Raw genomic sequence first — 14,090 nt, forward strand, 5'->3', positions numbered from 1 at the left:
TAATATATAATTAATATAACACATCAATATATTTATTATATAATTTTATTATATATTATATGATTATACTATGATGTTATATGTAATATTATATAATTATGATATAATATTGTATATAATATAATGATATATAATTATAATTAATGATATTAGTATATTATAATATTATATATAATTATAATATAATATTTATACATATATAAACACATTGTTCACCTTCTTTTCTTTTGCATAGGTCACTGAGTATTAAAGTATTTGTTGATTTAATTTGTGGAGAGGGCAGGAGCATGAAACTTTTAAATTTTCCATGTGAACATTTATACATCAGAAACTGGCAAATGCTACAAACCATGGTTTGATATATTGTTTTCCTTATTGTTTAGAATTAAGAAAGAAATAATACAAATTAAACTTCAAAATGTGTTTTTTTTTCCCTTCGGAAAGCTGATTGTTAAACATTTACTAGCACACCCCTGGGAAAGGATCTTATTTAGTTGTTCAATGATTTTTTTTACCTTAGTCTCCTTTGCAAGAGATGCACATTAGCTACAATCATCTCTGTTGGTTTTTTTGTGTGTATGCTCATCATGAGCACTGAAATGGAGGATGGCCAAGCATCCCATGAAATTGGGATTCTTGATGAATGGGGATGTGCATTAAAACAGAATGTTATTTTTTTCTTTTATTTGCTTCTCCAAGGAGAATCTGGGAGTGGTAATTCTACCTAGCTCCAACCTCTTTATTATCTTCTGATTTAATTGATATTTAAAAATATCAAGATTAACAAGACTTTTAGTTCCTCTAGTGGTGTGTTAACTTATTGGTCATTGGACAAGGACCTTATATTTAGAATACCAACAATCTTTACCAACAGCCCCAAAATGATGGGATTCTGAGCAGGACTCTCTGCACCCTTTTGTTGTTTCTCCCACCCTACCACTTTCACTGAAAAAAAATGGAAGGGAGTTACACATGACTGAGGGATATTTCATCTTTTTCTTTGTTTTGTATGTTGCCCTATTCAAAGAATTCATCACCCAGCATCTGGCCTACTGATGACAGACCTATCCACAGACTTTGCTATGTCAGTTCTTGGATAGCAGACAAAGTATGAAACTGGGACCACATTTTAAAGCATGGAGCTAAAGAGACAGAGCTAGAGCCCTGCCAACTTAAGAACTCAAGGTCACCACCATATCAGAGGAATCAGAACAGGACTTTGGTCAGAAGGGACCTCAAAAATAATGTCATCCAACCTGAAGCTTTCTGTGGAAATAATGCATCCCTACTTCTTTATTTTATTTTTATTAATTTATTACATCTCTACTTCTCCTGCCTTTTACAATATAATTGGGGGCCAGATGGAGGTGTATGGTTAAGTGGGTTTGGAATGCTTGGCTGGATCCAAAGAGTTAACCAAGTAATGAACCAATGTCAACATAAAAGAAGGCCTCCAGCACAACTCTTGGATCTGTCCTTGGCCCCATTCCATTCAACACTTCTAGCAATGAAGTCACAGGTTTATCAAACTTGTGGGTAACATCAATCTGGGAAGAAGAGCTAACATGTGGATGACAGACAAGAACAGATGAAGTTAACAAGATGAAACTTAACAGGGAGTAATATGAAGTCTTGCACTTGGGTTTCAAGAAATCAACTGTACTGATGAGGAAGGGGAGACCCATAGCTAGAAAGCCAAGTGAAAACAACCTAAGTGTCATTGCTGCTATCATTCAGTGGTTATAAGCTCATTGTGAGTCAACAATGAGATGTAGAAGCCAAAAGAACGAAAGAAATCTTCATTTGCATTAACAGAGGCAAAGTGTCCCCTATTGCATCCTGTTTAGTCAAACAATATCTGAAATATTGGGGTAGCTAGGTGGCCCAGTGAATAGGACCTAAAGTCAGGAGGATCTGAATTCAAATCCAGGCTCAGACACTCACTAGCTGTATTAGCTTGGGTAAATCACTTAACTCTGTTTACTTCAGTTCCTCATCTGTAAAATGAGCTGGAGAAGGAATGGCAAACCACTCCTGTATCTTTGCCAAGAAAACCTCAAATGGGGTCACAAAGAGTTGGGCATGACTGAAAATGACTGAACAAGAACAACAACATCTGAAATACTGTGCTCAGTCATGGGAACCATATTGTAGAAGGGATGTTGACTCTGAACTCCTAGAGGAGGGCAACCCAAAAGCCGAAGGGACTGAAACCACAGCATCTGTGGAGCGTGACATGGACAAGGAAAAGCTTTGGTGTATGATGCCAGTACTCAGATATTTCAAGAGTCGTCAAGTGGAAAAGGGATTAGCTTTGTCCTGCTTGGCCATGGAATGCAGAACTAAGAGCAACACGGGCAGAAAGGCTTGAATCTCATGTAAGAAAATTAGGAATTCCTGATTCAGGCTTCAGGGAAGTGCTGGATCAGACGATCTCTTTGGTCCCATCAAACACTGAGATTCTATGATTCTATGACAAGTCAGAGGCATTTAAATCCTCCAGAAATAGCCCGTGGTTTCAAGCCATGGAAGATTGAGGAGGAATTTTTCTCGCTTTTTATTCTGCAGCCAAAAGGATAGGCTCGTACATTCAAAGGCCTCTGAAGAGCCAGGAACATACCTACTTGTGGCCTATCCACTTAGGCTGTGAGCCTGGTATTGGAGGGCAGTGGGCACTGCACAGAGGTAGCTCATGTTCACTCCAATGGAATAAAGACTCATGAGTCATTCCTACATCCTCTTCAGCAGGATTGTAGGAATTTCGTACCACTGCAGTCCCACAAATACTGATGGTGTCCTTCTAAACCCAGGGCAAGGTACTCCCACTCCTCAACCTTAAACACCAACTAAAATGGCTTGAGATATGATGATATAAGGCAAGAGTTTCCCAGGCCCCATTCTGCCTAACGTGCATTTTTTTTGGAGGGGAAGGACAGTCTGGACCAGTGTTTTCACCAGTGTGTGGCTCTCCCAGCATGGAAACTCATTCTGTGAATTCATGTCACTTACATGTACGTTATAGTTTTAGAGGGAGGCAGCTAGGTGGCTCAGTGGATAGAGTATTGGGCCTGGGGTCAGGAAGACCTCAGTTTAAATCTGGCGTCAGACACTCATTAGCTGCATGACCCTAATCAAGTCACTTAACTTCTGTCTGCCTTAATTCACTGGAGAAGGAAATGGCAAACCACTCCCATATCTTTGTCAAAACAAAAACGAAAAATGTGTGGGGTCACAAAAGAGTTGGACAGGACCGAACAACAACAGTTTTGGAGAGCTGCTTGGAGGCACTGAGAATTAAGAGACTTCCTCATGGTTCAACAGTTAATACGTAATAAGGATGTTACAGAGGCACGGCTAGAACCCGGGGTTTTCTGACTCAGAAGCCTGCCCTGTATCTCTACTTTGCCTCACTGCCTCTCACATAATTTACAATGGAATAAAGACTCATGAGTCATTCCTACATCCTCTTCAGCAGGATTGTAGGAATTTCATACCACTGCAGTCCCACAAATACTGATGGTGTCCTTCTAAACCCAAGTAACTGGAGAGAAGTGAGGGGAGTGTCAGCTGCTGTCTGCATGTTCAAGGACAGGACAATGTCTTCAAACACCTACTACGGTCCTGGTCCACAGCCACAAGCGGGGAGAGTCGCATAGGGGTGAGACATCAGCAAGGGGCCTGACTTCTTAGGAGTTAACAGAGATGAGGTTCTCATTTTCGGCAGTCACATTTTCCAGTTTAGCAGTCACTTTCTTATTCCAAACTTTGGGAAGCTGCGTGCTCCACTGGGTTACAGATTCTTGGGATCAGGCTCCATCTAAATGGCCTCAAACAGATAAGAATCTGGCCCTTCTTTAAGATCTTTAGCAAAGGAGAGTCTGCAATGTCCCTTGGAAGCTTGAATGTTTATTTTTAGTACGTTTTCATAGAAATGTCTAATCCATCTTTGGTTTCTCAGAGGTGGGGGAGCCAGGCGTTCGCTTTAAGCCTTCCCCTGTGCCCTAGATTTCAAAGACCAAGTGATTTGGTTCCTCTTTTTGGACCTGCCAAGCTTTCGCTTGACCCTTTCTGTGACCTTGCCTTTATGCTCTGCCATGTTTCCATTTCCCGCCGATCTATTTTGAGTGAGTCCTTGTCTCTCAGCTGGAAGGAGCTGCCAAGTTTCTTGATCTCCTCAGCCCTCCCTTCTCTAAAATCTTTCTTTTGTTGCTGTGGGACTTTACTGGGGACTCCAGGGGAGGGGAATCACCGTGGGAGAGGTCTCCCTGAGTTTGGCACCATTTCCAAAAATGCCCCTCATGTTCAAAATAAACTTCAGGTAGAGGGAGTCCTCACAACTCACATGTATCTAACAACTGAAGGGTGGGGTTGGTGAAAGGGGAAGATGAAGGAACAGTCTGGTCATTTCCTACCATGCTCTACTTAAATCCTAGCCAGGTAATGGGTGTGCCAAGAAACTACTGCTATAAGAACTGAAGAAGAGTGGACCACAAGGGTGAAATGTGCCTCCAAATTTGCTACTTCTGCAGGATCTTGTCAGGGGTTAATAGTTGTGTCATTCTATTAACCTCAACCTAATAAATCTGGCACCTCCTCTAGAATCTGCCCCATGACTCTGGATTCTTCTCTGAATCTGTTTTCTTGGTTTGCTGAGATAAAACCCCAATCACCTCTACTGCCACTTTCCAAACCCTTCCCCCAGTCTCAGACTGCTATACTTCACTTTTCTTGTGTTCTGAGGCCAGCATCTTCTCCAGTACAGGTGTCAATGACCGGCCATCAGCTCAACCCTGACTCAGATGGCTCTCTGGTGACCTCTGCTGGTAGTGGTAATCCCTGCCAGTTCTGGTCTATCTTCATAGGAGCTAAAACCATTCTACTCAAACCTATGGGCCTAAAATTGGCCAAATTATCAACCTCTCCTAACTCTATTGAATATGTTCTATCATTATCAATGTTTGTATAATTTTTTAATTGTAGATTTGTAACCAGAAGGGATCTCAGATTCAAACTCTTTCCAATTAACAGAAAGTAACGTCCAAAGAGGTTAGTTGACTTATACAGGGTGTTCAAGGAGGACTAGCACCTCTGGTGTGAGAACTTGCTGAGCCCTTTTCAGAGCTGCTAGTCCACCTCTGGTGTCCACCTGTTGCCCAACTCTCACTCATAGCTCTAAGAAGCTGTAGCATGCACAAAAAGCCTCTTGGCAGACGGGCTAAACCAGGCTGAGGGTAACTGACAGGACTCAACGCTGCCCCTCCATCCTTTATTTTTAAAGAAGATCAGTGACATGATGGGCGATGTATTGACTTGCTCTCCAATTGGATTTAAAGGAGGCAGTTGCACAGTCTCACTCACTTGCATAGTCACTGAAGTCCAGTGGCAAGACAAAAATCAAGATGACTGGCTATGGCCTGGGATCCTGGGATGCAGTGGGTGACCTTGAAGTCTTTGATGACTGGTTAAGTTCTAAGTGCCCCACAACACCTTCTTCAGCCACCTTCGTGGCCATGGGAACAAATCGTTCTCATCCACCCATTCCACTGAGTAAGTCTTTATATGCTTGGGGTAGACAATCCCCCTAACTCATCGACAGCTTTGATTCTTTCCTCCGACACTGCCACCACTTTGGTGCAAGCTCTTATCACCTCATACCTGGACTACTACAGTGGTCTTCTGGTTGGCCTGCTTGCTACGAATCTTCTCCTACTCCACTCCATCCTCCCACCACTCTGCTGTCAGTGATTACCCTGAAAAACAAATCTGACGATGTCATCTACCCAGTAAACTCTAATTGCTCCCTGACACCTCTAGGATGCCAGTATCTAGAGAATACACAATATGAATACCAGCACAGCCACCATAACAGTCACCAACCCTCTGTTCCTTGGTGATATAACTTTCTAGGACTCTCTGTTTCCATCTCTGTCTCTGTCTGCCTGCCCCCTGCCTCTTTCTCTGCTATACATCCTCTATCTATCTATCTATCTATCTAGATGGTGCAAAGTCAGAAACAGATGAGCTTTTATCAGTGGCAATGATGTGAAGAAGAGGCATTATGGGGCAGCTAGGTGGCATAGTGGATACAGCATCAGCCCTGAAGTCACAGAGGGTAGGTGACTATTATGGTGGCTATGCTGGCATTCATATTGTGTATTTTCCAGATACTGGCATCCTAGAGGTGTCAGGGAGCAATTAGAGTTTACTGGGTAGATGACATTGTCAGATATATTCTTCAGATCTGACAGCTGAGTGGAGGGAGGATGGAGTGGAGTAGGGGAAGATGATGACACCCAGGTTGTGAGCCAGTCACTAAGAAGGTGATGGTGCCCTCAAGAGTGATAGGGAAGTTAAGAAGAGGGAATGGTTTTGGGGGAAAATGAGTTTAATTTTGGTCATGTTAAGTTTAAGATGTCTACAAGACATCCAGTTTGAGATATCCAATGGACCAGGAGCAGCTAGGTGACACAGTGGATAGAGCTCCAGCCTTGGAGTTAGGAGGACCCAAGTTCTAATCCAGGCTCAGACACGTGATATTCACTAGCTGTGTAACCCTGCGCAAGTCACTTAACCCTGATAGAAGAGAGAGAGAGAGAGAGAGAGAGAGAGAGAGAGAGAGAGAGAGAGAGAGAGAGAGAGAGAGAGAGAGAGAGAGAGAGAGAGAGAAAGATATCCAATGGACAGTTGGAGGATGTGAGTCTGGAGGTCAGAAGAGAGGTTTAGGCTAAGTCAGTGGATTTTGAGAATCATCAGCATGGATATGATAATTCAATCCATGGAAGCTATTGAACACCAAATAAAATATGATAGAAGAAGAGAGAAGGCCTAACACAGAGCCCTGAGAGATACCCACAGCAGTTATGATTTGGATGAAGATCCAGCAAAAGAGACTGAGAAGGTGCAGCCAAATACGTAGGAAGAAAATCCGGAGACAGCAGCATCATGAAAACCTAGAGAGAAGAGAGTATGAAGGAGAAGAGTGTGGCCAACAGTGTCAGAGGTTGCAGTGAGGTAAAGAAGGATGAGGATTGAGAACAGACCATTGGATTGGACGATTAAGAGATCACTGGTAACTTTGGATACAGCAGCTTCAACTGAATGATGAGAGCCAAAGCCAGATTGCAGAGAATTAAGAAGAGAGTGGGAGGAAAGTGGAGACACTTATTATATACACTCTTCTCAAGGAATTTAGCCCAAAAAGGGAGGACAGATAAGAGACAATAATGGCTAGCCCAGGATGAATGGATCAAGTGAGGGTTTGCTGAAGGTTGTGGGAGACATGAACATGTTTGTAGAAAGCAGGGAAGCACCCAATATACAAGGAAAGATTAAAGAGAGAGAGTACAGATGATAGAAGTGGCAATCTGCTGGAGAAGGCAGGACACAATGGGAGCATTCATGCACACAGAGAACTTAGCCTATTCAAGAAGAAAGTCCACCTCCTTATAGGAGACAGGGGTGAAGGAGGTGATAGCAGCATCTAAATGATGTGGGATGAGGAGAAAGGGAGAAGAGAGAACTCTCGGCAAATGTCTTCGATTTTTTCCATAAAATAAGAAGAACGGTTGAAAACTGAGAAGATGGGGGAGAAGAGTCATTGGAGGTTTGAGGAAGGATGAAAAAGTTTGCACCCTTATAGGAAAAATACCCTGAACAGTATGAAGCTGATTGTGGGAAAGCCACTCTCAGGGGAAGACCAGGGCATGGTCAGGCCAGGGAAAGCATTTACCTGTGCAACCCAGGGAGTAGAGGGATGGGGAAAAGGCACCATCTTGTAGCTTCCTTGTAGATTCCCTGTTTAATCATTCTTGCTAATTACTTTCTAACCTACTAAAGGAGGAAAAGTGCGCTCACAGTATAAAGGTAAACATTTTTTAAATCGTATAACTTCTTAAAACCAAATTTTTGTGTCCTTTAATTGTCACTGCCCAGATACAAAGTTCTAGTTACTCTGCCCTAGTTATAGTTCTACTGGCCTTTGGTCAGACATTGAGCACTATGTTACCCAACGTGTCTCTCTTTGGCTTAAGCTGACAGGAAACTCAAGAGCCCATAAAGGAGTAATGTTACAGTGGAAGTAATTCCTCCTCCAAGTGAAATAATAGTGTAACAAAAAATAGTGTAACAAAGATTTAAGAAGTACTTTAATCATGATAACCTTGTGATTAGTAGTAATGGGCTTGGTATCCCCATTTTACAGATGAAGACATTGAGGTTCAAAGAGGGAAACCCTTGTGCACAGTCATACAACTAGAACTCTTACTCCAAAATCCATTCCTCATACTAGGTACCCAGGGATAACTATACTCGAGGCTCCTTTTAAATGCTCTCTGTCTCACTGTCTTTGTTTGTCTGGCTGTCTCTCTCTCTCTCTTTCTCATTCTATGATATGTTTAATTTTATGAGTCACTACTAATCCTTTTGGAAACCATCAAGATGTAAATGATGAAAAAAAAGATATAAATGATGAAGGAATAAAAATATCAATGCAAATTTTGTGCAATAATTCTCTAGTTGTTTTGCAAGGATCTGGACTAAATTACCTTTCAATAAGGATCACTCAGAAGAAAGACCTAAGATCGTAGGGGGTGGGAGTGGGGGTGTCTCACTCGTAGTAGGTACAAAATTATCATCAAGCTCAGGCCTATTTGGATGTTGTGCTCGATATCAACTATGGCCTTATGCACCAGCAAGATTCTTCCTAAGCTATAAGTGCATTTGTATGATCAAAGGTTATAAAAGCAATTTTTAAAATATTTTATTTTTCCCACTTACATGTGAGAACTTTTAAAATTTGTTTTAAAAAATTTTGAGTTCCAAATTCTTTCTCTCTCTCCTTCTCCCCACTTGAGAAGGCAAGAAATTTGATGTACGTTACACATGTGCCGTCATGTAAAAAATATTTCCATATCAGTCATATTGTGAAAGAAAACAGACAAAAAAAAAAGTTTTTTAAAGGTATGCTTCAATCCACATTCAGACTCCATCAGTTCTTTCTCTGAAGATGGATGACATTTTTCATCATAAGTCCTTCAGAAATGTCTTAGATCACTCTATTGCCGAGAATAGGTAAGTCATTCATAGTTGATCATTACACAATATTGTTGTTGCTGTAAAAAGTATTTTCCTGGTACTAGCTCATTTCACTCTGCATCAGTTCATGTAAATCTTTCCAGGTTTATAAAAGCATTGGTTAAAGGAACTACTTTATCCCAGAGTTTGAAAAGGACCCCAGAAGCCTGCTGATCCAACTGTCTTTGAACAAGAAACTGCTCTTCAGCATCGAAGATCCAGAAAGGAAAGTTCTTGCCACTGTAGTGCTTGGCATTGTCAGATGGTGCAAAGTCAGAAACAGATATGCTTTTATCAGTGGCAATGATGTTAAGAAGAGGCATCACAGGGAAGCTAGGTGGTATAGTAGATAGAGCAGGGGTCCTGGAGCCAGGAGGACCTGAGCTCAAACCCAGCCTCAGACACTTACTAGCTGTGTGACCCTGGGCAAGTCACTTAACACTGAAGGAAATGGCAAACCACTCCAGTATCTTTGCCAGGAAAACCCCAAACGGGGTTGTGAAGAGTCAGACATGACTGAACAATAACAAGGAATCTTTTTGAGGCCTTAATTTATTTTCACTTTCATTATGGCTGAGCGCCCGTTTGTAAGCTCCCTGAGGAGCAAGAACTATTTTGTTTCTATCTTTGTAAGCTTTGAACAGCTTTCTTGCATAAAGCTGGTGATTAATAAAGGTTAGTTGAACTGAACTGAATTAAAACGGTTCTGGCCTCTCCAAACTTCTGAAAAGTGCTGACTGCAATCTCAATGTGGAATATTGCATATGTCATCAAATGTTAGTTGGTTTTGCCGAAATGCTTTTCCTCTCTTTTTAAAATCTTTGTTACAAAAGAGGCTTGCTGGGCAAGAAGAAGGGGGAAAGGGATATATTCAGAAATGAATGGGATGTAAAAATGAAAGGCATCAATTTTTTAAAGATAAAAAAACGGCAACAGGTCATTCCAACCAAGCTTCATTTCCCTTTTGTTACTGGGTAACCAGACAGGTTGATTTGGAGATGCTCGAAACAGTGTACCTGAATTCTAGCTAAGCATTTGACAAAGTCTCTCATAACATCCGCGTGAATAAGCTTTAGAGGTACGAGTTCATAGGATTATGGATTTATATCTGGTAGGGACCCCAGCATAGAGATGAGAGAAGGGAGGGGTGGGGAAGAAAGGGAAGGAGAAGAAAGGGCACCCCATATGAGCTAATGGCTTTTAGAGTAAAAAGAACTAAGCCGGAGTTCTAGTTCTGACACTAGCTGTTATGACTCTGAACAAGGGTTCCTCTCTGAACCTCAAGGTCTTCATCTGCGAAATGGGAATACTACAAGGTTATCATGATTAAAGTACTTCTTAAATCTGAAAGCCCTATATTTGATTCTGAATTGTTATATTATTACTCTGTTGGAAGAGGAGTTACTTCCATTGTAATATTATTTCTGTTTAGGCTCTGAGTCCGACTGCCTTATTTTGCAGATGAGGAAGCGGAGGCACAGTGACTTGACTGGGGTTATACAGCTAGTGTCTGAAGTCTCATCTAAACTCAGACCTTCCTGCCAGATGGTCTATCCACCACACTGGGGGCTGGCCAACTATGGCCCAAGGCTTGTTTTTAAACAGCTAGAGAGCTAAGAATGGTTTTTACATAATTTTTAAAAATATTAAATACATTTATGTATAATATATTTAATGTTAATATTGAAACTTTATGTAAACACTTTAAAGCCAGTCTTAGCTTTCTAGTACACAGAAACTTGGCTGAATTTGGCCCTCTGGCCCGATCTGCCAACTCCCACATTACACTATACCATGCTGCCTCTCAAGTGATGACAGTAAAATTATGTGACTATGGGACTGGTTGAATAACCATACACAAAGAACAGTCAGCGTGACCTTGGAGGAGCCATCTAGTGGCATGCTCCCAAAGTTCTGACTTGACCCTTTGCTGTTCAACATTATAATTACTGGTTTAGATACCAGCAAAGATGGCAAGCTCATAAAATTTGCAAACAACACGAAGCTTGGAGCTCATGAAGAGTCCAGATCCAAAATGATATCAACAAGTAGAATCAAAGAAGATTAAATGTAATAGGATAAATGTAGATGCACTTTGCTTCTAAAAATCAGCTTCTCAAGACAGGCAGCTGGGTGTAGTTGAACTACAAAACCCGAGTTCAACTCTTGATGGTGCCACTCATTACAGGCGTGATCTTGGCGGTGTTCATCACTTAGCTTTTGTGGGACTCAGTTTCCTCATTTGCAAAATGAGGGTTTAGACTTGATTGTCTTCTAAGATTCTTTATAGTCTTAATAGCTACGAAACCATAAAACAATATTCCAGACCAATAGTTTACTAACTCTTCAAGAGAGAGAAGCTCACTCTTGTCTGGGGCCAAGCTTGATCATCATAAAGATTTTCAGCTTTGGCTTGTTTGCATTTTATTTTTTTGCATCATCTTCCAAATAAATCTTTTCTCCAAGACCTCCATAAATAAGTATCTCTTATAACGTAAGTTATAAATAAAAAAGGGAATTCAGCAAAACTAACCAGCATGTCAATTCACTCTGTAACAGTCCTACTTACAGTCCCCCACTTCTGGGGAGAAGAGACATGGCTGTTACAATTAAACTATGTTTAGTTGTAATCATTGTGTCTACTATTTTCCTAGCTCTTATTATTGTACTTCATAGAAGTGTTCCCCTAGTTTTCTGTAATCTTTATATGCATTACTTCTCTTTTTTTCATAGGCCAAAAAGAAAACTTTATAGTTTAGTGAAGTGGAATCAGATTTTTTAAAAAGGCACAGTAACATTCTATTTTATTTATCTATCATGACTTATTTGGTCATTCCTGGGGGTATACTGGTAAATGTTTAACAACTGGCTCTCAGGGGCAGCTAGGTAGTGCAGTGGATAGAGCACCAGCCTTGGATTCAGGAGGACCTGAATTCAAATCTGGCTTCAGAGACATAATAACACTCACTAGCTGTGTGACCCTGGGCAAGTCACTTAACCCCATTGCCTAGCCAAAAAGACAAAAAAACCAAAAAACAAAAAAACCAAAAAAATCAACTGGCTCTCCAGAAGAAAAAAAGTATGAATAACACACTTTTAAGTTTAATTTGCATTATTAACATTTTCTCCATTGGGAGAAAATGTCTAGACAACAGCTTAGACAATTAAGAAAAAATTAAATCAGGCCCAGATTTGTAGTTTGCAGATTTCTGAGGTGTCAATACTTACACCAAAAAAAAAATTGACAATCAGCGAGTCTCAAAAGCTAAGCCGATATAAAAAATGATGAACAGGCTGACTTCAGAAAAACCTGGAAAGACCTGTATGGTCTGATGCTGAGTGAAGTGAGCAGAACTAAGAGGACTTTCTACACAATAACAGCCATGTTATGCAATGACTAATTGTTAAACTGAACCCTTCTCAGCATTACGAGGATCTACGACATCTCCAGAGGCCTCAGGATGGAAAATGCTGTCCACATCCAAAGAAAGAACTATGGAAGTCGAATCTCTATCACTTATTTTTACCTTCTGTTGAGTTTTGCTTCATCTTTCTGATGGTTCCTCTTATTGGTTCTAATTCTTACTTACAACTTCACTAATGTGAAAATATGTTTAATAGGAATGTATGTGTAAAGCCTATATCAGATTGTGCATTGTCTTGGGGAGGGTGGGGGAAAGGGGGAGAAAATTTTCAACTCAAAAGCATATGGAAGTGATTGTTGATAAATCAATAAATTAATAAAATTGGGGAAAAAAAGGAATGTTAAAAAAAAAGAAAAGCTAAGCTGACTCTACTGTGCTCCTGGTTATTCCTCAATCAATTGGCTTTGCTTACAATTTTTTGCTAAAAAGTGCTGATATGAATGTTTTGATGTAGATGGGACAAACTTTATTATTGTCTTTGACCTACTAAGATAGAACACAACCTCTCCTAGCAGTGGGATTTCTGGGTCATAAAGTATGAATATTTTAGTCATTTTTAAAATTTTTTAAATTTAATATAAACATAATATTAAAAATTATTGCACATGAAAAGGAAATTTATTATGTACAACCTCTAATGGTAAAATTTATATATTTAAATATATATTTTAGTCATTTTAAAAAGTATATTTCCATTTTCCAAACAGCTGACCCAATTCACAGCTCCACCTGCCTATCTTTCCATACTCCTTTCAATACCATTTTCATCTTTTGCCATCTTTGCCAATTTGCTGGTTGTGAGGTGAAAACTCAAGAGTTGTTTTGCACTCTCGTTATGTGTGATTTGGAACCATCTTTCATGGGTTGTAAAATAGTTTGAATTTTTTTCTAAAGTGAGATGTTCATATCCTGTCACCATTTTTTTCATTGAACCCAAACTCCCTGACTGCAAATCCATTTTTCTTTTCACCACCCTATGCTGTTTTGGGGTGCCTATTGCATACCTGTCTCCCCTGCTCCCACCCCATTAGAATGTGAGCTCTTTGAGGAAAGAAACTTTTTTTCTTGGTCTTTGTATCACCTACACTTAGTACAGCATCTGATACATAGTATGTACCTAATGCCTTATTCATTCTGGATAACAGGTAGGTCTTATACAATTATGAGCAAAGGATCACGGAACAAGGAGAGGGAAGAAATGCATTTTGTAAACCTTCAATAATTTTCTCAAGATGAATATTCACTGTCGTCACAATGATCCATCCTTTACCTGAACCAGTTTCAAAATTAATACTCTCTCCATTGTTAATCTGAACTGACAGTTCTGTACTATGAGGATAGGTGAACAGTAGTGTCCATTTGCTATGACAGAAGTTGGTTATAACCATCTCCTTTATCCAAGGCCACTCTAGGCTTCCTGAGCCTGAGCTCCCTATTTTCTCTGGTACTCAGTAGCCATTAACTTACACAGTCCAGCATCATACCTGCTTCTGTCAGTCAACCTCACCAGAGAGGCTAATGAATTAAAAAATATATCCTGTGTTTTGAAATCCCATTCCTCCTTCCATTTGAACCCATGTTGGCATTTAAAGC

At 40.3% G+C, this 14,090-nt stretch overlaps 1 protein-coding gene across 1 annotated transcript in view; it reads right to left on the minus strand.

Moving 5' to 3' along the window:
* The window catches only part of SLC12A7 (solute carrier family 12 member 7), a 325,942-nt gene that overhangs the window by 17,183 nt on the left and 294,669 nt on the right, over positions 1–14,090 (minus strand). The window lies entirely within an intron of this gene.

This window comes from Phascolarctos cinereus, unplaced genomic scaffold, assembly GCF_003287225.1.
Source record: "Phascolarctos cinereus isolate Bilbo 61053 unplaced genomic scaffold, phaCin_HiC Scaffold_4;HRSCAF=312, whole genome shotgun sequence".
Taxonomy (NCBI): Eukaryota; Metazoa; Chordata; class Mammalia; order Diprotodontia; family Phascolarctidae; genus Phascolarctos; species Phascolarctos cinereus.